Source organism: Aythya ferina (assembly GCF_964211825.1).
Source record: "Aythya ferina genome assembly, chromosome: 14".
Lineage (NCBI taxonomy): Eukaryota > Metazoa > Chordata > Aves > Anseriformes > Anatidae > Aythya > Aythya ferina.
In genome coordinates, this window is record NC_140312.1 from 11,545,718 (window position 1) to 11,567,494 (window position 21,777).

At 63.6% G+C, this 21,777-nt stretch overlaps 1 protein-coding gene across 4 annotated transcripts in view; it reads right to left on the reverse strand.

The window, feature by feature from the left end:
- The window catches only part of CXXC5 (CXXC finger protein 5), a 34,613-nt gene extending 15,585 nt beyond the window's left edge, over positions 1-19,028 (reverse strand). For 2 of the 4 annotated variants that reach the window (XR_014697980.1, XM_084535871.1), the window contains exon 1: positions 18,927-19,028. The gene's annotated coding sequence lies outside the window, so the exon portion shown is untranslated. Of the gene's footprint in view, positions 1-11,591; positions 11,616-18,591; positions 18,728-18,926 lie in introns of those variants that run through there. The other 2 variants (XM_084535872.1, XM_084535874.1) reach the window with 2 other exon arrangements.
- Between the last annotated feature and the right edge of the window lie 2,749 nt (positions 19,029-21,777).

Here is a 21,777-nt window from a genome sequence, read left to right on the forward strand (position 1 = left end):
CCCCTGAGGCTGTCTGAAGATAAGCGAGAAACTAGACCGCTCTCAGGAAACACAAGAACTGGGAAAGAGCAATCACTTTTTTTTTTTCTTTTTTTTTTTTTTTTAAATCTACAATAATACAGATCAAACCCCGGCGCTCCCGGCCGGGCACCGAATGATTGCTCGGGCCCAGGAGCTCCCACCCTGCTGTGTGTGCTCACAGGGCTGCCCAGCATCTTACTGGGGCTGGGGGTGGTGGAAACTGGAGACCCTGGGGCACGGCACCTCAGGACAGCACTGCCTGACCCAAGCAGCCACCGTGTCCCCATGCCACCAGCCTGGCCGCACGCATCGGGGAGTCCAGGGCACAGAAGGGTGAGGAGGAGAGACCTGGGCTCACTCTTCTGCACCAGGCAGAAGATGCAGAAGGTCCTGTCACAAGCAGGAGGAGGGCAAGGGAACGCCACTGCCCAGAACCCTCCTCCCTCTGTACCTGCTGCAGACGGAGCGCCCAGCTCCTCGTCCCTTGAGGAGCAGAGCCACGGGGGTTTTGCAGTCCGGCCACGAGCGGTGACACCCAGCGCTCGGAGACGCCAGGGCTCGGGGGAGAGCAGCCAGCTCCTGGCAGCCCGCGGCTGGGCTCCGGGGACAGCGGGGGAAAGAGAAGGGGGAAGAAGTGGGGGCATCGCTGCTGTGACACTGGTTCCAGCAGCGACCGTCTGTGATGTCACGAGAGAAATTCTGCCACCAGCCCACGGGGAGGGAGACTCAGGCTACAAAGAGCCCCTGGCCACAACCACCTCTGTCCCTCCACCCTCTGTTCTTCCGTCCCCACGCAGCACCAGGACCACGGGGGGAATCCTGCCCCAACGCCACGCCATGCTCTGCATGGACACCGGGCCCCGTGCCCGGCTCTCTGCTGGTTCCTGATGCTTCCTCAGCCCAAGGGGAAGGACTTCCTTCTCTGTAGCTTACCAGAACAGCACAGAAAAACAGCAGTCCTAGGCAGGAGGATGGCAGAACTGGCAAGAGAACAGCTGGACACAGGGCGGTGCCGCCAGGGCACTGTGGCACCGCGGGGAGAGCCCCGGTGTCCTTTGATCGGATGACAAGTTTGGTGACAGAAAGCAACTGGATCACTGCAGGGCACACAGACCTCCACCGGGGTCTTGCACGCAGCCACGGGGCAGCGTTCCTGCATCAGCAGCGCTGCCTCACCAAAAAAAACACCGCTGGGATGGGTTGTGCAGCAGCAAACCCCAGAAAACCAACCACAACTGCCCAAAAGTGGAGCTGGGAAGGAGCGAGGGGCCACCACCACCACCAGGCACGGCACGAGCCAGGACGAGGCAGCAAAGGGGCTGCAGGATCCCCAGCACAGAGCCCAGGGGCTTGCTCTGCAGGCAGCACCACAAAGAGCAGCCGGGAACAAGCTGGCTCCCATGGTGGTTTGCAGCTAAAACTAGAGCTCGGCATAAACGTCCCTGCCCTTTCTCACTTCCCCAGTGGCTGAGGAACGAGGTGTGGCTGGATGTGTTTGCCACCACCAGCGCCTGCTGCACTGCTGCCTACCCCTGCCCCAACCACCCCTGGGTGGGTTCAGAGCCCCTCGCCCCTTCCCAGTCACAAGCTGCTGCTGCCACCCCCACGCCTGCTCCTGCTGGCCGTGACCATCCCGTCCCACAGGCATGGGGAGCACTAGGGGAATTCAGTCTTGAACCTGGGGAGTGGGGGGAACAGGCAAAACGAAACCCACTGCCACAGGCAGGATGGGCGCTGGCGATTTGGGAAACACCCGGGATGACCCCATTGGTCTTGTGGTGGGCTGCTGGCAAACCCAGAGCGTGATTAAGGGAAAGTTTGTGAAGAGCACTGCACAGGCGAAACAGCAGAAGGCACGTTTCCATCCCAAGGGCTCCACAAAGGCTCACCCTAATTTTTTTCCTCCTTTGTTTGTTTTTGACTGGTCTGACATCTGGCACATCCAGGTGAAGGGTAGGAAGCATCCTCCACGAGGCCCAGTGGCCCTCTCCTCCTGCTTCAACCCCCTGGCACGACCACCCAGCTGCCCGGGCCCCACGCACCCTCCCAGCACCTTTCCTCCACGTGGCACCAGCCCGGAGAGGACCCACAGCGAAAGAGGCACTGGGAAAACCACGGTGGTGCTGCCTGGGGACGAGCCCACACTCCTCGCCCCCACTGCCTCCCCGGGGACCTGAGCTGCAGCCCCTGACCACCGGCCTCGTGCTGGGAGCTGGGGCTGCCGGCACCACGCACCCAGCACCATCCCCGCGCCCCCACCGCAGCAGCTCGAGCGGTTTAGGTTGGACTAGTGCAAGTCCCCGCTGCAAGACCCCCGAGGCGTAAGGCTCGCTGAGCTCTTAATGGGCTTACAGAGCTGCTCCGACCCAAGCAGCTCCCCCAGCACCGGGGCTGGGGGCCTTAAAGGCGCCACCAGGCAGGCCCCGTGGCACCACCGGCACGAGCCCACCCCGGTGCAGCGTGGCAGCCCGGAGCATTCGGCGTGCCCCGAGCCCCCCAAACCTCTGTACCAGCCCTGAGTGCTCCCCCACAGCGCTCAGGCTCGAGGACAAAGAGGGATGTGTCTCCCCCCACCAGCTGCCCCGGTGCTAATCCCCCCGCCACGGGCTCCCTGGGGATGCCACCAGCCCCCTGGGACGCCCGGCTCCTGCTCCGCAGAGCAGCCGGGGAGCTGCACCCTGCATGCCAGGACCCAGGACACACAGGACCTAGGAAGAAGAGGTCAGCAGGAATGGAACTGGGGCAGTCCAGGGGAAGCCCCGCTCCAAACCAGCAAAACCCTCCCCAAAACCACCGACCGGCTCTTCAGGCACAGCTCCGTGCCATCCTGCCGCTCTCCGGAAGAGTGACAGCTCTGCCTTTATGCTTTAACATAATTTGGGGGCTTGGACTCCATCATCTAGATTTGTGCCTTTGGGTATTTTCAGAGGGGAAATATTTAAAAAAAAAAAAAAAAAAACAAACCTGGGCACACAACTGAGCTCCTGTGATTTCCATATCAGCTGCCGTACATGCACACGGCATGGAAAAATCCTTAGGAAATTTCTGTTAAAAAAAAAAGAAAGGAAAAAAAAGGAAAACCCACACAACATTGAGCTCGCTGGACACAGCATGCCAGGAGGGGCTGACAGAGCTGTTACGGTCTATTGGGCCAATAATCCACAAACTAAGACGGATTTATTGTACATGGCAGATCGTAACAGCTCCAAAGAAACCATCACTGTCTCCTGTGCTTAAAATTCACTTTCTTTTGAAAAAAGGGCCAAAATATGGCTTTACAAGATAAGATGCGTGGTTGTACCATTCTGTGACAGACAGAAGCCTGTGCAAACACATATATGTTTATATATATATATATAAATAAATAAAATATCTGCTCTTCCAAAGCAAGCAGTGCTGCGTTACCGGGCTTGGCGCGCTGCTGTTACCGCTGGATTACGAGGCTGGGTTTCACCTCTGCGAGCAAGCGGGATTTGCAGGGGCATTGTTTCCACCACGATATTACCACCGACCACATGGGAAGATAAAAACAGCGCCTTAAAGCCAGATCGAGCCCTGCAGAAATCTGGCCGGGCTGGCTGGGACGGGGGAGCAGGTGCGGGGTGCAGGCTGGGGTCCCCCTCGGGAAGGGGAAGGCACAAGCCCCCAGAAGTGAGGTCCCCGCGCGTGGGGAGCGCTTCCCGATGGCACTGCTGGCACACCACCAGGCCAGCAAGCACGGGATGAGGGGTATTTAAGAAATAACGCAAATAATTAACACCAGAGCCTGTGCCATCCTCTGCAGCTTTGCTTCTGGGCACCTACGTGGGGACGGGAGCCCTCCGGAGGAGCCCAAGCCGGTGCGGAGGAGTGGGGTGAGACCAAGCCTGCAGTAATTGCGGCGTCTGTTCAAATCACTCCAACGCTGGAAATCACGCTGGGCCTGGATGAAAGCTTACAGTGCGGATGATCATATCAGACTGGGATAAAAGAGGATAAGCTAACAGGTTTAGTGCACAGCTTGTCTGAGTTGGTGCTGCCGCAGAGGGAGGAGAGGAGACTCCGGCTGACCCCAGGGGTCCCGGCACCGACAATCCCCTCACCAGGGTCCCGGCGCTCCGGCAGCACCGGAGCAGTGTCCCTTGGTGGGAGATGTCTGGAAAAGGGACAGGGCACCCTGCTTTGTGCTCAGTGCCTGGGCAACGGGCTGGGACAACGCCACACGCTCTCCCAGCAGGGCAGCACACTCACCATGCTGGCCAACCCCTGCCCCAAATCCTGGAAGGAGCACAAGACCCCGGCAGCGCAAGAACCACAGAGGATTCCCCAAGACCTCCTGGGCATGAGCAAGCTTTCGGCTGGGCTCAGTGCTCCAAGCAGTGCCACCAGCTCCCCGCGGCCACTCCACCAGCCCAGCGGGCAAGGAAGGGGCAGGGGGGTCGTGGCGAGCACCGGGACGGGGACACAGCCCCACAGGCAGGGCTCACTGGCCACTGGGTCAGGGAGAGGGAAAGCGAGGGGCTTGGACCGGCCTCGAGCTCCGCAGAGGGAGTTTAGCCGAGTAATTAGAGCAGGAGGCTGTGAGTCAGCAAACGATGCGTAACCTCGCCGATGTTGACAATGAGGCAAAAGATGGCAGTTTCGACTGAGAGCTCCTGATGAAAGGGCGTATTTATATATGCAAGAATCAGAAACTCTGAACAATTGCATGGCTGGTGACCCGCTCTGCAAAACACGCTACTTTACAATGACTGTCCAGCTGCCAAATATTTGACGGCTTTAAAAATAATTGGAAATAGAGACGTGTTTGCAGCCTAGACCTAAAGGAACAAGGTAGCGGGAGGAGGGACCAGGCTGGTTTCAAAAAAAAATAACGACAGACGGGGGAGAAGACACCCGCCAGCCTCTTCTCCGGCATCCAAGGCCGCGGTGAGCTGGTTAACTCGCGGTTCCACGGCTGACCTTGACAAACGCCGTGCTTCAGATGCCCTAGAGAGAAGAGCCGACCATCGCAGAGATCCTCCCCGCACAACTGCCATGCTCCTGGATTTATATTGAGGGCGAGTGCTGGCCTGGAAGCAAATCCCAGCTCCAGCCACAGGCTCGCTCCCTCCCAAGGGCTGCAGTCGGAGGCAGCAGCGCGAGCGCAGGTAGGGAACGCTCCTCCCCCACGGTGCAGCAGCCCTGACGAGGAGAGTTTAATTAACCCTGGAAAGCAATCGTTAACCATCCAGCCCGGGTAATCGATGTGGAAGGGGCAGCTCGCTTCGGAGGGACCATCTGCTTTGGGGAGGGAGGGCTTGCTGCCCACCTGCCCTGCGCCTTCTTCTCCCTGTGCGAGCCGCCTGCTGCTGCTGGCCGGCAGCGGGGCGCAGGGTGGGCACGGAGCGGGGCTGAGCCCCCGGGGGTTTCACCACACTCGGCACCCACCGAGCTCCCCCAGCCGTGGCAGAGCTGCGTGCGAGCGGGGAGCGCACGAGCCAGCTCCCCGCTGCGGGCTGCAGCCCCAGGCACCAGCCCCTGCGCGCTCGCCCCCTCTCCTCTCTAATCTCTCTTCCCGTAAAGCCCCAGGTCTCCGAGCCACGTGATTTCCTATGAGTCGCAGCCCTTGTTCCAAATACCACCTCTCTCCCTGGCTGGAGCACAGCCCCACAGCACGAGCCCCAGCCTAGCCACAGCCTCACCGCTGCCCGTGCCCCACGCCGGCGCCAGCACCCGCACGCCGGGGATGCGGCCGCTGCCCAGGCCGAAGCAGGAGGGTGCCAGGAATGCCAGGCACCAACCTGGCCCTGCAGCGGGGGGAGGCTGTATCCACCAGCAAACCGAGTCTGGGGCACTCCCAGCCCCAAAAGCAGGGTAACTCAGCATCCTCTCCACCCCAGGCCCTCCTCGTCCCGCTGCCCATCCCCGTGGCTCTTTGCTGCCCTCGCACACCCCGGGCCAAAGCTCGCCCGATGGTGGCTGGGGGGCTTGAGGGGTCACGGACATTTGTTAAAATCATTAAACTTAATTTAGACCACAGCACTGTCTTTCTCACGGGCGAACATTTTTGCTGACAAAAATCGAAGCCTCTTTCTCCTCCTGCCCTTGGGGGGATTTCTTCCCAAACCTAAGCAAAGCCAGGCCCCCCTGGGGGAGTACTGAGGCTGTGCTGAGCCCCGCACGCAGCCCCCCCAGCCCCCAATTGCTGTGGCAGGAAGCACGCCGGGGCTCCACTGCACCCAGCAGAAACGTTGGCCTCATCCTGCCCACGCTCCATCCACGAGGAGCCACAGCCCCAGCACGATGCAGGGCAGGGACAGGCTGTGACCCTGGAGCTACTCCTCCCTCGGGGGCACCCGTGCACTGGGAAGCTCAGGACGGAGGGACAGGGATCGGTGCTCAGAGCCATCTCCGAGGCCACATCTGCTGGTGGAGCAACGTGGGGACAAGGGCCCAGCAAGCCCTGGGTGTCCTCCAGGTGCTGGGACGCTCCCCGGCACAGCGCAGCGCTCGGCACGGGGCCGCAGCCAGCTTGGCACTGGGTGCAGCACAAAGGCAGCCCGGGAGGGGAACAGCAGCACCTGGTCCTGCAGCACGGGACTTGGCAAGGCTGGGACCTGAGCCCCTGGAAGGCATCGCAGCTCCTGCTCCGACCCAGGGACCCTTCCACCTCTGCTGGGGAGCAGGGTGCTTGATTCCCTCACATCACAGCAGACCCACGCCACCCAGGCACAGGACGTGAGATCCCCATGCAGGCGGAGCAGAACGGCCCCGGGGTTTGTTCCAGCATCTCCCAGTGCCCCTCTGCTCCCCGTCCTCGCCGCGTCCCGCAGGGACACAGCCCGGGCAAGCCCCACGTCGAGGACACAGCACGGCACCCGGATGCTTTGGGCACCCCAACCGAGCCGGTGCTGCTGTAGGGATGGCACAGCACAGCCCTGGCACCAGGGAAAAAAAATCCTGCCCTTGTCCTCTCGTCTCCCTCGAGGCCAGCAGGGAGAGTTCAGCTGCTCCGCTCCCACGAGCTGTCGTGAGAAGCAGGGTGACAGATGGGTCCCTAGGATGGCCTTGACCAGCAGGATGAAAGTTGACCCACAGACCAAAAAGCGGGTGCGTGCCCTCCTCTGCCACGGGGCTGGGGAACACACAGGGCTCGTCCGTAACACCACCCACCTTGGCAAGCTGGGTCCCTGGTGCCAGCCCGCAGGGTCCCTGCAGAAAACAGCCCAAAAACACCGCCACGAGAGGTGGCTCAGAGGGGAAATGGCCGTGCTTCACCCCTCCAACTTTCCACTTGCTGCAGCAACGCCTGTTCCGCCCCTGGCTGGCAGGGAAAAGGCTCTGGGCAGGGAAGAGCCTCACCCCCAGAAAAGGGAACCCCATATCCCACCCCCCAACAGCAGCAGCACAGATCAAAGGGGCTGGTGCCCCCCGCCATGCACCTCCCATGCATTAGCACCAGGGGTGGGCACCTGCAAATGCACCCAGAAACGGGGGCAGGAGGGGCTGGGACACGGCCGTGTGCGACCTCAGGGACCCCAGCTTTGAGGCTTCCAGTTTCGGTGACACATCGGGGACGGAGAGAACAGAGGGGGCAGGAAAGCAGCACAATGCCAGCAGAAACAGGAGGAGACCGGAGCACGGGGGCTGCCACATTCACCCCACCCTGCCCTTGCACGGAAAGGGCTCGCCAGCAGCACGGCCGGGCGTGTTGGCCCACCAGATGCTTGGAGGAGGGGGCAGGAGGTCCCAGCTCCATCCCAGTCCTGAGCTGGCAGCAGCAGATCCACCCTTGTGCTTTCTAAAAACTGCCGAGAGGGTCCCAAATCCAGGGGAGGATTTCCCCCCAGCAGGCAGACAGCCCTGAGCCAGAAACGCAAACGTCCGATGGGAGGAGAAAGGAGGAGGAGGAGGAGGAGGAGGATGCAGCAGAGACACCATCTGGACCCTCTTGTTGCTCTGGGCACAGCTCAGAGCCCTCGCCACTTCCCATCCCGCACCAGAGGACCCATCCACACCCCCAGGGCTGCTCCAGCGTCCTCCCAAAAGGCACCCGGCAGGGTCCTGTCCCCCTCTGCGCACAGCAGGACCTCCCTCGCCCCCCTTTCCGAGCATCTCCCCCTCGGGCACCAGCGGGATCGGGGGTGGGCTCCAACCCAGGGCAGCCGGTCCCACTCCCACCGTGCGCCGCCTGAGACACGAGCAGTGACAAAATTTAAGGCCTGGAGCTGAGTGCAACCAAGCACCTCCCGCTCCCAATCAGCTCCTGCAGGCGCTGGCATAAATCAGGAGCACGGCGCTGAGGCGGGCTGCGGAGCCCAGCAGCCTCTCCCCGGCCACCCCGGGGCCCGGCCAAAGAGGAGCCTCATCTGCCCAACCAATTCAGCGTGCAGCCGAAATCCCAAGTCCCCAGCTAATCCCCAGAGCTCATCGCTCGGCAGGGAGCCCCAGGCCCATCTGCGGGATGCCAGGGACAGAGGAGAGTGCCCGACGGGCAGCAGAGAGTGCTCCTGCGCGGGCAGGGGAGGGCTGTGGGCTGGGGGAGCTGATTTGCTCCTGCCTCCCCAGATGCTCTGAGTGTTTTCGAGCCTTCCCTGTCGAGCGAACGTCCTTTCACATTAGCTGCCGGAGCCGCAGCCTCGCAGCAGTGTCAGGTATTGCCAGCGTTCGGCTGCTTGCAATTACTGGGCCACTCGGCGCGGGTGCAGGTGAGGGCACGAGAGCCGAAAACGCTCCCCGTGGCCCCTGCTCCTCCATCCCGTGGGAGCCCAGACCCCCTCCCAGCTCACACCCAGCACCCCCAGACCCCAGGGGGGAGCTTGGTGCTGCCACCAGCACCCCCAGTCACCTGCCCCCGCCGTCCCTCCTGCCAAAATCCCCCCTTCACCACTACACCAACCGCGCGACTCCATCCCATTTTAATCTTCACGCTGCATCAGCACGGGGGGGGAAAAAAAACACCTTTTTTTTTTTTTTGTCTTAATCTTTACCTGGGGTCATATTTACTAATCCTCCCACTAATCCCCTGACGCCTTTGCAAATAAAAAGGCCCCGTCCTGTCCTCGCAGGGGCTGGGCGCCTCGGGGAGGTGTTGCTGCTGCCTGCAGGGCCAGGCACCGGGGAGGGAGCCGGCGTCCAGCACCCGCAGCCCGGCGCAGGGAGCGACCGCGCCACTGCTTTTGCATTCAAGGTGACTCCGGTTTTCCCATTAAGACGGCTAATGAGCGTTTTTTAAGGGCTCTTTATTTAAGGAAACAAAACCCGACGCTGGCAAGGGGAGAAGCCGAGCGGCACGAGGCCGATCTGGACACCCCCGATGGATGGAAGGAAAACCTACAGCCCTCCCCTCAGCCCTTGGGGGATCAAGGGTTTCGAGGCGGGGTCCCTGGGACCCCCGGGAGCGCCCTGCCCAGCACCATGCTCTGCTCCTCAGCCGGCTCCTTCCCCCCACGGCCTCGTGCCCTGCTCCGTGCTGCCCCTGGGCCACGCCGCAGCCCAGCCCCGGCCCCTTCCCTCCCCTCCCGGCACGCCTCTGCTAAAGGCCAGGCCCAAACATTGCTCAGTTGCTCTCTTTGCAAAGTATTTCGACACCTACGTGATAAAACAAACTCATCAATAGAAACGCCCTGACGGCTGGCTTTCCCCCTTTCCTTCCTTCCTCCTCCGCACACATACCCAGCTGCTCGCTTTGGAAGCGCCCATGTGCGAACACACAGCTTCTCCCGAGCCAAACGGTGTCAGTCTGGCAGCGAGCTAGCGCAGTCCTGCCGGGGACCAGCACGCCCCGAGATGGGGAGCTCCGCGCCGGGAAGCTCAGCAGCGCCGGAGGGGAGCGGAGCCGTCGGCGGCAGACAGATGTTACCCGGCCACGGGGACAGGAGCTGAGCTCAGGGACAAGGTGTTGGGGGGCTCCAAGCCCAGGGCACTGCAGGCACCGGCTCCTGGAGCCCTTTGGGATCGGCAGCACAGGGCAGGCAGCAGGGTGTCCTCCCCCCTTCCCCGTGACCTAACTTGTTGTGGCAGCGTGGCCCTCTCGGACGCGAGGCAGCGCACGCTCGGCCGCAGACAGCACCTTGCTGGAATTTGCGAGCTGTCCTGATGCATTACGGCACCAACGCCTCGCGCTGCTCCCAGACCTCCCCCCACAGTGTCACACCAGCCCCTACCCCTCGGGGACGAGGCTCCAGCAGCTGTCCCCAAGGGCCGTGGGGCGCGGGGAGGTTGGGGTCGGCCGGAGCCCGCCCGCGCCCCGGCACTCCCACAGGCAGAGAGGGACGCAGGGCCCTTCCCCAAACCTCCCCCTTCTCATCTTCTGCATTTATTTTCCTGCCCCAGCTTTAAATAGCAACTTCAGCTGAGCTGGGAGCCGCTGACAGACTCCCACTGCCTCCTCCCGCGGCTCGGCTCGGCTCGGCACAGCTTGGCACAGCACAGCTCGGCACAGCTGACCTCCCCGCACCCCCCTCCCAGGCCCTCAGGACCTCCCCGTGACACACAGCCCCCTCCCCAGCACCTCTCCCCCTCCCACAGCAAGGCAGAGCCCGGACAGATTGCAAAACCCCAGTGGAGACGCTTTCTGCAGGGCCCCCGTGCCCCAGCTGCCCTTGTCCCCCTTCTGCCCCCCACCTCCCGGGTCACTTCCCCTGCCTGTGGGAGGAAAAGCGTCCTCCCTGCATCCTCTTTCTGGCCGAGCAGTGATTTAATCAACACTTTCAGAAAGGGGCAAGCGCCCTGCACGCACCCAAACCAATCTGATGGGAGCCACCGAGGTGAGCAGGGGCGCCTCGATTCAGCCGTGCACCCATGGCTCCTCGCAGGGCTGGGAGGTGCAGGACCCACACCAACTTCTCAGGGGTCACAGCCTCCTCTCGGGGCTCTCGGGGGCACCCGGTGGACTCCCCGGGCCGGGTGCTCCCCCCATGGCCAGCACCCCCGTCCCTCACCCCACAGCTCCGTGCCAGCCCATGCCAAGTGGTACCAGGCCAGCAGCAGCACCCAAGCACACCCAAACCTCCCACCCTGAGCTGTGTCTCTGCTCCGTGGCCTCATCGACCCAATTAGGTGGGTGGAGGACGGGCCCCGGCCCCACCTGAGGCTGCCACAGTGCTGCTCAGAGCCCCCATCCCCCAGACACCTCCCTGGTTTGAGCCCTGCTCAACCCACAGCGTCCTTCCCGGTCCTTCCACCGCGCCGGAGCGCTGCAGGGGACCTGGGCGCGTGCCAGGGCTGTGGGCAGCGGGGACGTCCTGGTCCCCACGGTCGGTACGCGCTCACCGCACGCCCACGCTGCAAAGGATGCTCGCGGAGAGCCGGGTGCCGGCGTGCCTCTGCCCACAGCCTCCGGCACACCCCAAATCCGACCTGTAAAGCACGCAGGGGTCTGGCGGCCCCCCCCCACCCCGAGCCAGGCGCACGCGATGGGCCCCACGGCCACCAGCCCCGCCGGGCCCCACGGCGTGCCCCACGGCACGGGCACGCCGCAGCGGGATGCCCAGGGGAGGAGGGAACAGGAGCGGCAGAGCAGGCTGGAATAGGAGTGTGAAGAAACGCCTCTTGCGTGCTCTGTCCGGAGCCAGCGAACGAGGCCATATTTGAAATGCTTCGCATACCTCCGGTCATCAGATTAGGGAGATGAAGAAGGTAAAGCAGAGGGCAAGACGAGCGCTCCCCGGAGTCAGCGATCCTCGGCCGCTCGCTCGCAGGGGTTACAGAAACTGGGGGAAAAGTCTCCGGCAGCTGCACGGGGGAGCCAGGCACGGCACGGGGACACGGGGACGGGAGGTGCAGCGGGGCCAGCAGCAGGGGTGACAGCGCTGGTGGCACAGAGTGGCGGGGGGGGGACAGCACCGTGCCAGGTCCCAGCTGGCAGGCGGCACAGAGCGGCGCAGCCCAAGGAGGACGAGGTGTACGGGGGCAAAGGGGTGGCACAGGCAAGGGCTCTGCCTGCTGGGCAGCTGCTGAAGCTGTAGAGGAGACAAGGCCACACGCAACCCCCACGCGACACCTGAGGGCACAGCTCTGGCACTCGCCCTCGCCGTGGACTCAAATCTCCAGCAGAGCAGAAAGAGAGAGCCCTGCACTGCTGTGGGGGGCTCCCATGGGCCTGCCCCACGCTTTGCACCGCTGTCAGAGGGTCTCGAGCCCCTCGGTAGCCGCCATCCAGCTCCAGAGCCTGCCTCCGACCAGCAAGTGGGCTGAGGGATGAGGAGCCTGGAGAGCACGGGGACAGCCTGAGGGACACTCGGCCCCCGTGGGCGGTGGAAACGAGAGCTGATGTTCAGGATCATCCAGAGCCATGGCCTTTGAGATGCTCAAGTGACAGGCTCCGGGCTCTGGACTGCAAACAGCTTTTCTCATGGAGTTCTGAGGAAGAGAAAGAGGCACAAAAGCCACAAGAGCAGGTCCCGGCAAAAAAACAAGTGAGAATTAATGACCCCGAGGCCCACAGGATGCCAAGAGACCACCTGGGGTCAGAATGGATGGAGCTGTGTTGCTCATTTGGGCGCAGACGGACTCTCGAAAGGAAGACTGTGGGAGATGGATATTGCCCAGACATCCCTACAAAGAGCTGGAGTGGAGACAAGAACTCAAGGCGGGACTGCAAAGGCAAAAATGAGACATCCATCACGTCCTGGTGCTGGGCGAGACCAGGGCTGCCCTCACGCTGCAGGCAGACGCCAGGAAATCAAGAGATGACCAAAGGCAGCAGAGGCAAAGGAAGCTGGAGGCCAGCATCCCCAGCCTCGTGCTCCTGAGGCACAAATCCACACCTTGCTCAGGCCTGATCCGTGCCCAGAACACAGACAGTGCCGAGCAAACTCACACCAGCATCGGATGGGTCTTATGGGCCCCACTCTGCCCAGCGGCCACGACTGCCCCTTGTGCCCTGAGCCCCAAAACCACCCCGAGAGCAGCACAGGGCAGAGCCAGGACAGAGCTTTCTCCTGGGCCTTGGCTCCAACCTGGCTGCAGAGCAGGCGAGGAGCCGCTCCTGGAGCCCCTCCTGGTACCCACAGGACCCGGTGCCCTACAGGTGGCTGTCAGGCCCTCGGAAGGAACCTGATCTGGCAACCCCGAAGTGAAAGACCAAGTTTACGACACAGCGCAGGGCATGGTTATCACCCACACCAGGCTCCCGTTGAAGACCTGTGTCGTGCTTTTGACGATGGAGAGAGCCAACAAGCCAAGCCCTTCCCCAACTCTCACCTCTCCGAGACAGGGCACCAAGCACATCCCGCCTGGGAAGTCAGGAGATGGCATCTCCTTTCTTTGCCATCAGCTGTAGGGACAAGGCCAACACAAACTGTCCCATGGCTGGGCCAGCTCTCCACAGGCATCACTCTGTGAAGGTCTGCGTCCTGCCGGCACAACGGATGCCCAAGTTAGGCTGTGAAAGATCCTCTGGTACAAGCAAAACCATTTGAGCAAGAGGAGAGAGAGACAGATCCTCAGATCCCAAGGCAGGAGCATGGACTGCAAGCCAAGCCTTGTAAGGTGGATCCAGCAGGGCCATTACCCACATCCCTTTCCCATTCCGTGATGGAGTGGGTGCCCCCAGGGCTGGTTCTGCATAGAGGATGGGGCTGGTGACACCTCGCTGGGGGAGCGGGACAGGAGAGGCCACCAAGCAGATGGCTGAGCTCCTCGAGGGAGTCACATCAGCCCACGCCAGTGGGCAGAAGCATGCCAGGGACACCAGTAGCAGGAGCCTGCGGGGTCATGTCGGCTGCTGGTCCGTGGCACACCGGGCTGGGAGTGACCCAGCAGCAGCCAGGGTGGCAGAGCCGGCTGGGGGCCCGCACACACCGAGTGTGGCCACTGAGCGTGGCCAGCAGACAACAGCATTCGAGCCCAGCACTCCTACAAAACACAGGGATTCTCCCGCCTTTATCCTGCCTGTTGAAAAACCCGTGACCTTAAAAATCCTTTTATTCCTATAATAACAGGCTGCCACCCGTGCACGGCAACGAGTGTCATCCCAGACCGTGTGGTGCCCTCCACCTGCTTCCAAGCCACCAGGAGAGAGGAGGCAGGAGGAAACCACCCCAAACCGCAGCACCGCGGCACATCCCCAGCTCTGTGGCATCCCAAAAGGAGGGAGCATGGGGCAGAGCGAGGGCCTGCTCTGCGCCACATCCACACCGCAGATGCTGATGGACATGAACTCCAACTCCATCTTCAGACACCTGAGGCTCATTGGCCAGGGTGAAACACACATATTTGGGGCTGGGTCACCCCGTCCAGCTGCCTGACCCCCTCTGCAGCTCTCCCAGGGCACACGCCTGACCTCTCCCCTTGTGCCCCTGCTGCCACACAGCCTCCCCTTCACCCCCTTCCCCACCCAACACAGCCCAACCTGTGCCAACCCACACCCGGCGTGCTCTGCCCTCCGTGCAGGGCACAGCCGGACACACGTCCCCAGGAGAACAGCTCCAGCCCGGGGTGACACCAGGCCACCTCCCACGGCCAAGGGCGCACATGGCAAGCGCTCGGGGCAGAGCCCTGCACCTGGTGCAGCAAACAGCACGGGACACGGGGGGCAGCTGGGACCACCCCTGGCCAGGGCGTTGAGGAGCCCCTGAATGGCCCCCACGTTCCCAGGAGACAAAGTTGAGTCAGGGGAAAAGAAAAAAAAAAAAAAAAAAAAAACCTTTGAGTGCAATATTTTAGTTGAGCAACAGAGCATGAGTAAAGGACGGAGGCTTTTCGTGGTCTGGTGAGTTTAAGCTATGAGCTGAAAGTTTAACTATTAATACACTTAATCAAGAGGTTGTTCCTACACCCAGGGTTTAGGAAAACAAACGTGCCACCGGGGCAAGAGAGGAGCAGCAGCAGTGGGAGACGGGGCTGGAGCAGCCCTGCTGAGAAGCTCCCTGGGGGTGTCTCCACGGAGGGGGGCGCAGGATTGGGACAAACAGGGCCGGATCCGGCCCCAGCAGCACCCACCCAGCCGCGGCTGCTCCGCGCGGGATGGCAGGCAGGCAGCCAGGACGGGGCAGCCCGCACCGGTGAGCAGCAAGGAGCCCAGGGCTGCCCACGAGCAGGAGCCACGAGGGCAGCACACGGTGGCTGCAAGGAGCGGCAACCCCGGATCCAGCCCCTTGCACAACCCTCTCCCTCCTGCCCCCGAAACAGGAGCTGGGGTGGGAGGGAGGGCGAGCGGACACGTCTGGGGAGGGCAGGCTGACGGAAGTTGTGCAACGTCCCCGTGGCCCAGGACAACAGCGAGCGGCACCTGCGCTGCCCGCACCTGCCCACAGCCCCGGCGGGCCCCAAACGCAGCCTCGGGGCCAGGTGGGCACCGGGCATGGCCCTGCCCCTCACACCACACCCGCACCCCTTCGGCCCCGCTGCTTCTCCCCTCCTTTGTTAGGGAGGCTGAATTTCGGAGCACGGCGCCCACAAACCCCTCCTCCGCTGACCCACTTCACACCTTGGGGAGCAGCGGGGACCCGAGCCCCCCAGCTGGGCAAGCACAACGGGATGCCCACGGCAGCACCACACTCACCCTGCCACAAAATCCACATCAAGGACGACTCGGCTCAATGCCTCGGACACCTCCTGCATTTTTTCCCCACTGAGGCAGTGTAACCCCACTGGCGAGGCGCCCACGACGCAGCCCCACGGCCCTCACCGAGCCACGGCGTCAAGCCACGAACACCCTGCCAGCACCAACCAGCTGGGACAGAGCCCCCCCGACCCCCTCATGCCACGAGGAGAAGCCCCCCAAGCGCTGCCCCGCTCTGCCCGGACAGCCCTGCGAGGCTCCAGCACCCGCCGCGGGAGGCCAGGAGGCCGGGACGAAGTTGTGCGCGCGGCCGGCAGGCCCTTTGTTACTTTGCTTTTGTTGTCACCCGCCGGCGCGTCCCCCCCCCCGACGCCCGCCCCGAGGTCAGGGCACGGCAGCTGCCGGCCCTCCCCGCGCCACCCAGCGCCAGCGCCAGCCCCCGTGTCCCCAGCGCGCCCGTGGGGCTGCCCAGCCCGGCGTGGGGCACGGCTGGCAGGGGACGTGGTGGCAGCTGCTCATGGCCCAGGCTCGTGCCACACAGTGCCACGACACGCTTGAACCCAGCACTGTGGGCAGGAGCTCTTGGCCACCCAGTTTGGGGCTTTACACCGTGATTTTGCCTTTCCTCGGGGGTGCGGGGTGTATGTGGCAAGTTGCTCAGGGAGGAAATTTTTAAGAAGAGGGTTCCCACAGACGGAGGAGCGGATGGGGAAGGGCTCCCACGCCTGCCAACCCAGCCCGGTGAGGAGAGCCAGCCCTGCCCTCCCGCTGACCAGCACCCCAAGGGGGCGAGCACCTCGGCCTGCCCCGCTGCCCCCTGCTCCGTGCCGACAAGCGATGGCAGCGAGCGCGGCCGGGACTGGCAGGAAAGGCCCCGAGACCCCCTTGGGCACCACTGGGGCCCAAGGGGACGGCGCTGGGGACGCTGCTGGTGGCTGCTCCCGGCACCCCCAGCCATGAGGTGCTGTGCCAAGGACCCGCAACACCCCCGGGGCAGGCCGGCAGCCGCATGAGCAAGGCCCAGGTGCAGCCGGGGCTGGCGGCCGCGACGCGTTGGGGCCGGAGGAGCGGACAAAGCCGCCACAAAGGGGCTGCTGACACAGCAGGGCCCGCTTCCCGAGAAGCAAAACTTCCGCCACGCAGGGCCGGGGAGGACACGGCCCCAGGTATCCACAGCCGGACGGACGGATGGACGGCACCCCTAAGGGGTTGGGGGGGGCAGGCACGGGACCGCAGCCCCCCGCCTGCTTGGGGCCGCCTGGGCACGTGAGCCCCTCGTCGGCTGCGAGGGAGCTGACCCGGGAGTAAAGGTTGGCAGGCCAGGGTCAGGCCCGGCGCGGCGCGGCACACATGTGATCCCTTATCGCAGGATGTGTGCGCAGCTTTGTTTATGTGCGGGACGCCGGGCGGGAGGGGCTGCTCAACAACCCCCCCCCCCAGCCCTCCACTCCCTGCCCTCTTCTCCCGATCAATCATCTGAGCAAAGAACGAAATGACCCAAACCAAACAAGGGCCCCGCAATAAGAAGGACGTCTCCGACGGGCTGGATGCAACCTCGCTGCGAGGATAAGAAAAAAAAAATAGTAATAATCAAAATAAAAGGGGAGAAAAAAAAAAAAAAGCAGCAGTTCACCCGTGGGGCCTGCCTGGCTCCGACTCAGCGGAGTTTCGTACAATAATCACAACATTCAGTCATCATTCACAAAATCCACTATCGCTTTACAGCTGGCAGCACCCGCTCTGGATGCGTATTAGATATATTACACATTGTACACTGCGATTCGTCTGCTTCCATTTAATCTTTTATTCTTAGTGTATGTTCAGTGCCCTCACATCAAACGCAGGGGGAGCGGAGCTTTATGAATTGCATATTACAGATCCGGCAGCGAAGTGGGAAAAAAAAAAAAAAGAAGAAAAAAAATTTTTTTTTTTTTTACTTTGCGAGGGGAAGAAGAAGAAAAAAAAATAATAAAATAATAATAATAAAAAAAAAACTTCGGTTACTTGTTACACACGGCTCCGCCGCACCGCGCGGCACCGCTCCCACGGCCGCCGGGAGCTGCCCCCGCCGCCCAGGCGGCACCGAGCCCCCGGCGGACCGGGAGCCGAGCGCGGAGGCTCCGCCGCCTCCCCCCCCTCACCCTTCCCTCTCCTCTCCTTCTCCCGGTGTCCCCCACCCCCGGACCTCCACCCCCGCCGCGGGGGGACCCCGAGCACCGCCACCGCCACCGCCGCCGCCGCCGGCTCCCGGTCCCGGCGCCCCGCTCGGTGCCCAGCGCCCGGTGCGGGCGGACGGCGCCGCGGCCCCGAGCCGGCTCGGCGCTAGCGGGCGCCCCCCCGCTGCCCGCCGCCCCCGCCGCCCCCGGCCGGCCCCGCCGCCGCCACCATTGTCACCCGGGAAACCACCGGCGGCCGCGCCGGGCACGCCGCGGAGGCGATGCTTGGGGCGGCGGGGAGGGCTCCCCCCCCCCCATCTCCCTCCTCCTCCTCCTCCTCCTCTTTCCCTCCCTCCTTCCTCCGGTTTCTTCTTCCTCCTCCTCCTCCTCTTCCTCGTCCTCCGCCCCCGCTCCCACCCCCGGCCCCGTCTCCGGCGGCCTCGCCGCCAGCCGGCACCGGGGCAGCGCCGCCCGGTAGCGCATCCCGGGCGGGCCGGGGAGGGGTGTGTGTGATTAAGGGGGGGGGGGAAAAACAGGCAGAGAGAGGCTCGGCCGAGCCGGCACAAACTTTGCTCGTTACGAAGCGGCCGCCGGGGAAGCCCGGGGAGGGCGGCGGGGCCGCCCGGGCGCCGCTCGAGCAGCAGCGGCCGCAGCCACCGGCGGCCCCCCCCCCCCCTCCCCCGGTGCGGGCAGGCGGCCAGCCCCGCGCCCCACCGCGGCACCGAGCGCTGCGGAGCCGTGCGGGGAGAGGCGCAGCAGCCGCGCCGCCCCCCGGCCCCGCCGCCCCCCGCCAAACTTTTTTCCCGAGACTTTTTCCCCCAACTCCGCCGCCGCCGCCGCCCGTCGGGGCTGCTGCACCCCCCCCCTCCTTCCTCCTCCTTCCTCCTCCTCCTCCTCCTCCCCGTCTCCTCACCTCGGGGAGGTGGGGGGGGGGCCGGCACCTACCGGGAGCTGGGCGCGGGGAGAGCCGCGGCTGGGGCGCACGGAGCCGCTGCTCCGGGCAGCAACGGGGAAAGGAAAGGGAAAAAGGGGAAAAAAAAAGGGAAAAGAAGGGAAAAAAGGGAAAAGGGACGGGGTGAGGGGGGGGGGGGGCATACACCGGGGCGCGCCGCCCGGGGCTGGAGAGGGGGGGGGGGGGGGGGCTCAGCACCTGCCCGGTGGTGCCGAGAGGGAAGGAAAGGGAGGAAAAAGGAGGGAAGGAGGGGGGTGGGGGGGCGGGGGGGGGGGCACGAGAGGGGAGCCGAGGCGGGCACGGTGCCTCGCCGCCGCCGCACACCCACCTCCACATCGCCGCTCGCTCTGGGAGTGCACAGCCCCCGAAACGCGCTGCACGGCGCTGCCGCGGCCGCTGCCCGCGGCTGCCGGCAAAACCCGGACCGGACCGGACCGCCCCGCGCCGCGCCGAGACGCGCGCGCCCCCCGCCGCCCCGCGCGCGCGCCGCCCGGAGACCCCCCCCCCCCCCCAAAAAAAAAAAAAAAAATACCCACCCACCTCACCCACCTCACCCACCTCACCCACCCACCAGCACCCCGGGGTTCGACGCCGCCGGTGGGCACCGAGCGCTGCCCGCCCCCACGGGGGTCCCCAACGTGAGTGTGGTGTCCCCTTGTCTCCCCCCCACCCGTGTCCGTGTACCCCCGGACCCCCGCGGGTGTCCCCCCCCACCCAGTGTCCCTCGTGTCCCATCCACGCCTGCGGGGTGTCACCGCGCTGCCACCCACCCGGCGCGTCGCGCCACGGGTGTCCCCGTGCTGTGTCCCACCCGCATCCCTGGGGTGTCGCCCCCACCCCCATCTGCCCCAAAGGTGCCCCCCAACCGCGCTCCCCCACCCCTCATTCCCCGTCCTGCCCCTCCGCCCGCCCTGTCCCCCCATCCCTCCCCACAGGTGTCACCCCACCCTGTGCCACCGCCACCCCAGGGTGCTCCCCTGTCCCCCACCCCGTGATATTTCACCCCGCTGTGCCCCATCCCGCCCCCCCCGCCCCCCACTGGCACAGCCCCCCTTGGGGCTGAGCACCCCCAACACCCCTGCTGCTTGCAGGGACAGTGCTTGGGACCCCCAGCTCAGCGCCCCCAAGGCTGCCACCACCCCCAGCCCATGGGGACAAGGGGCTGAGACACCCCACTCCCCCCCACAGCACATCGGCCATCCCTGGGGGGCACCGGGCCCCCCCGGCCCCACTGATTCCCCCAGCGCAGTCACTGCTGGTCACGCTTTGGAAATTCCCCCGAACGCCCAGCATCGAGGCTTCAAAAATGATGCCTCACCTCGAGGGAGGGGACAAACACCTCCCCGCTTTGGACCCTGCTGAGAAGTTTTCTGCAAAACTTTTTTTTTTTTTTTTTTCTTTTTTTTTGCATCATTTTTCTTTCCCCTGGCACGGCGGAGCTGGCTGCAGGATGAGTCCCCGCTCCGCTCGAGCGAGGCTGAGTACCAAGCCTCCGCTGAAACGCAGGCAGCCCGGAGTTTGGGGGATTTCTTTTCCAGTTTTGAGTGGTGGGAAATGAAAAATTGGAGCTAAAAATTCATTAAAACTCGCTCTTCAGCAGAGAGCACTGCAGCTTTCCAGGGACAAACAGCAACAAGCCCTCAGTCCTGCAGCCTTTTTGGTTGCCAGCAAATATCCGAAACCTTCCAAAAGAAAACACTGACAAAAATGAAACTCGTTTTTGTTGCCGTTGATTTTTTTTTTTTTTTTCACAGGAATACAAAATCACTTCCCACCCCGCCTGAGTCTCTAAATGAAACAAAAATGTAGACGGTGCAACGAGGGGGTGCGGGGGGTAGGAACCATAACGTGAAGGCGCTGTGAATGCGTTGTTTGTATTTGATACACGTCTTGTTAATTATGCAAGTTTCACATATTTAGCAACTGGGATTTTCAAATGCGGTTGCTGCTGGTGTGACGATGCTCTCGCTTCCCCACGAGTGCCTCGAGCCCCGCGCGGGCACTTCCAAAATAAAAAAAAATTAAAAACCTCTCTCCGGTGCTGCAGCGGGGAGAGCAGGAGCCGTGGGGCGAGTGCCGCTGTGGGGCCAGCCCCACAGCTGAAGGACCCCATGAGGGACCGGTGCCCCCCGTCCCACTCCTCACCCCAAGCCTGGCACAGGCAGACAGACTCTCCCATCACACCAGGCTGGTGGATGCTGGTGGCACTGGTGGCACTGGTGGCACAGGAGAGGGACGGGTCCCCCCGTCCTCACCCTGAGCAGTGACCTACAAAGCCCGCAGAACCCACAGCCACTCAGCAGGTGGACACTTTGCGATGGCCACGGTGACACGTCCACCCACTATGCTGCCGTGGGCTTCCTGGGGCTCCGTTTCATTTATTTCGCCCTTTTTTTCCCCTTTTTTATGGACCTGAGTTCGTCCTAACCTTCCAGTGCCGCCGTGGAGCCGACGTCCCCCTCGCAAAGGCAGGGTGGTGGCAGGGCCCGCGGCAGCTGCGCCTGGGTTTTGCACACACCGTAGCATGATCTCACCCTCGGCTTATTTGGAAAGCTCGAGCCGATGGGAAGTACCTGTGCTGGGGGCTGAAGTCATTCCAAGCGTGCTGGGCTGCCTGAAGGCGCTCGGTGCCCGTGGGGTGCCACGGGGGGAGCCCAGCCCACCGGGACCAACCCCCAGAGGGGAAACTGAGGCACGCAGCGGAGTCGTGAGCTGCTCAGCACCACGCAGGAGGCACGGAGCAAAGCCAGGACTGCAGCACAGCACCTCCACGGGCTTCCAAGCATCCCTGGTGCTGGTACCCACTGCCCCACATCCCGCTGTGAGAGCAGGGGATGTGCCAGGCGGGTCCTGAGCACCAGCAGCTGCTCCCCACACAACCCCATTAAATCCACACGGACCTGCCTTTGCTCTGCAGAAATTCCCGGCCTTCCCATACAGCAGAAAGGAGGTTGGGGCGCTGAGCCCTGGGCACAGGCAGCCCCTGGGCCTCCTCCCTGCCCCCAGACATTCTCCTACAGCCTGCCAGGGGCGGTGGGAACGGTGACCCCCGGGGCTACGGGACAGAGGGCGAGGAGGGGGATGGGGGTGGAAGGTGAGGAGCCTGGGGGTGGGGGCTGAGGGGGATGGGGCTGGAGGGCACACGGGTGAGGGCGGCGACGAAAGTGGACGGAGGATGA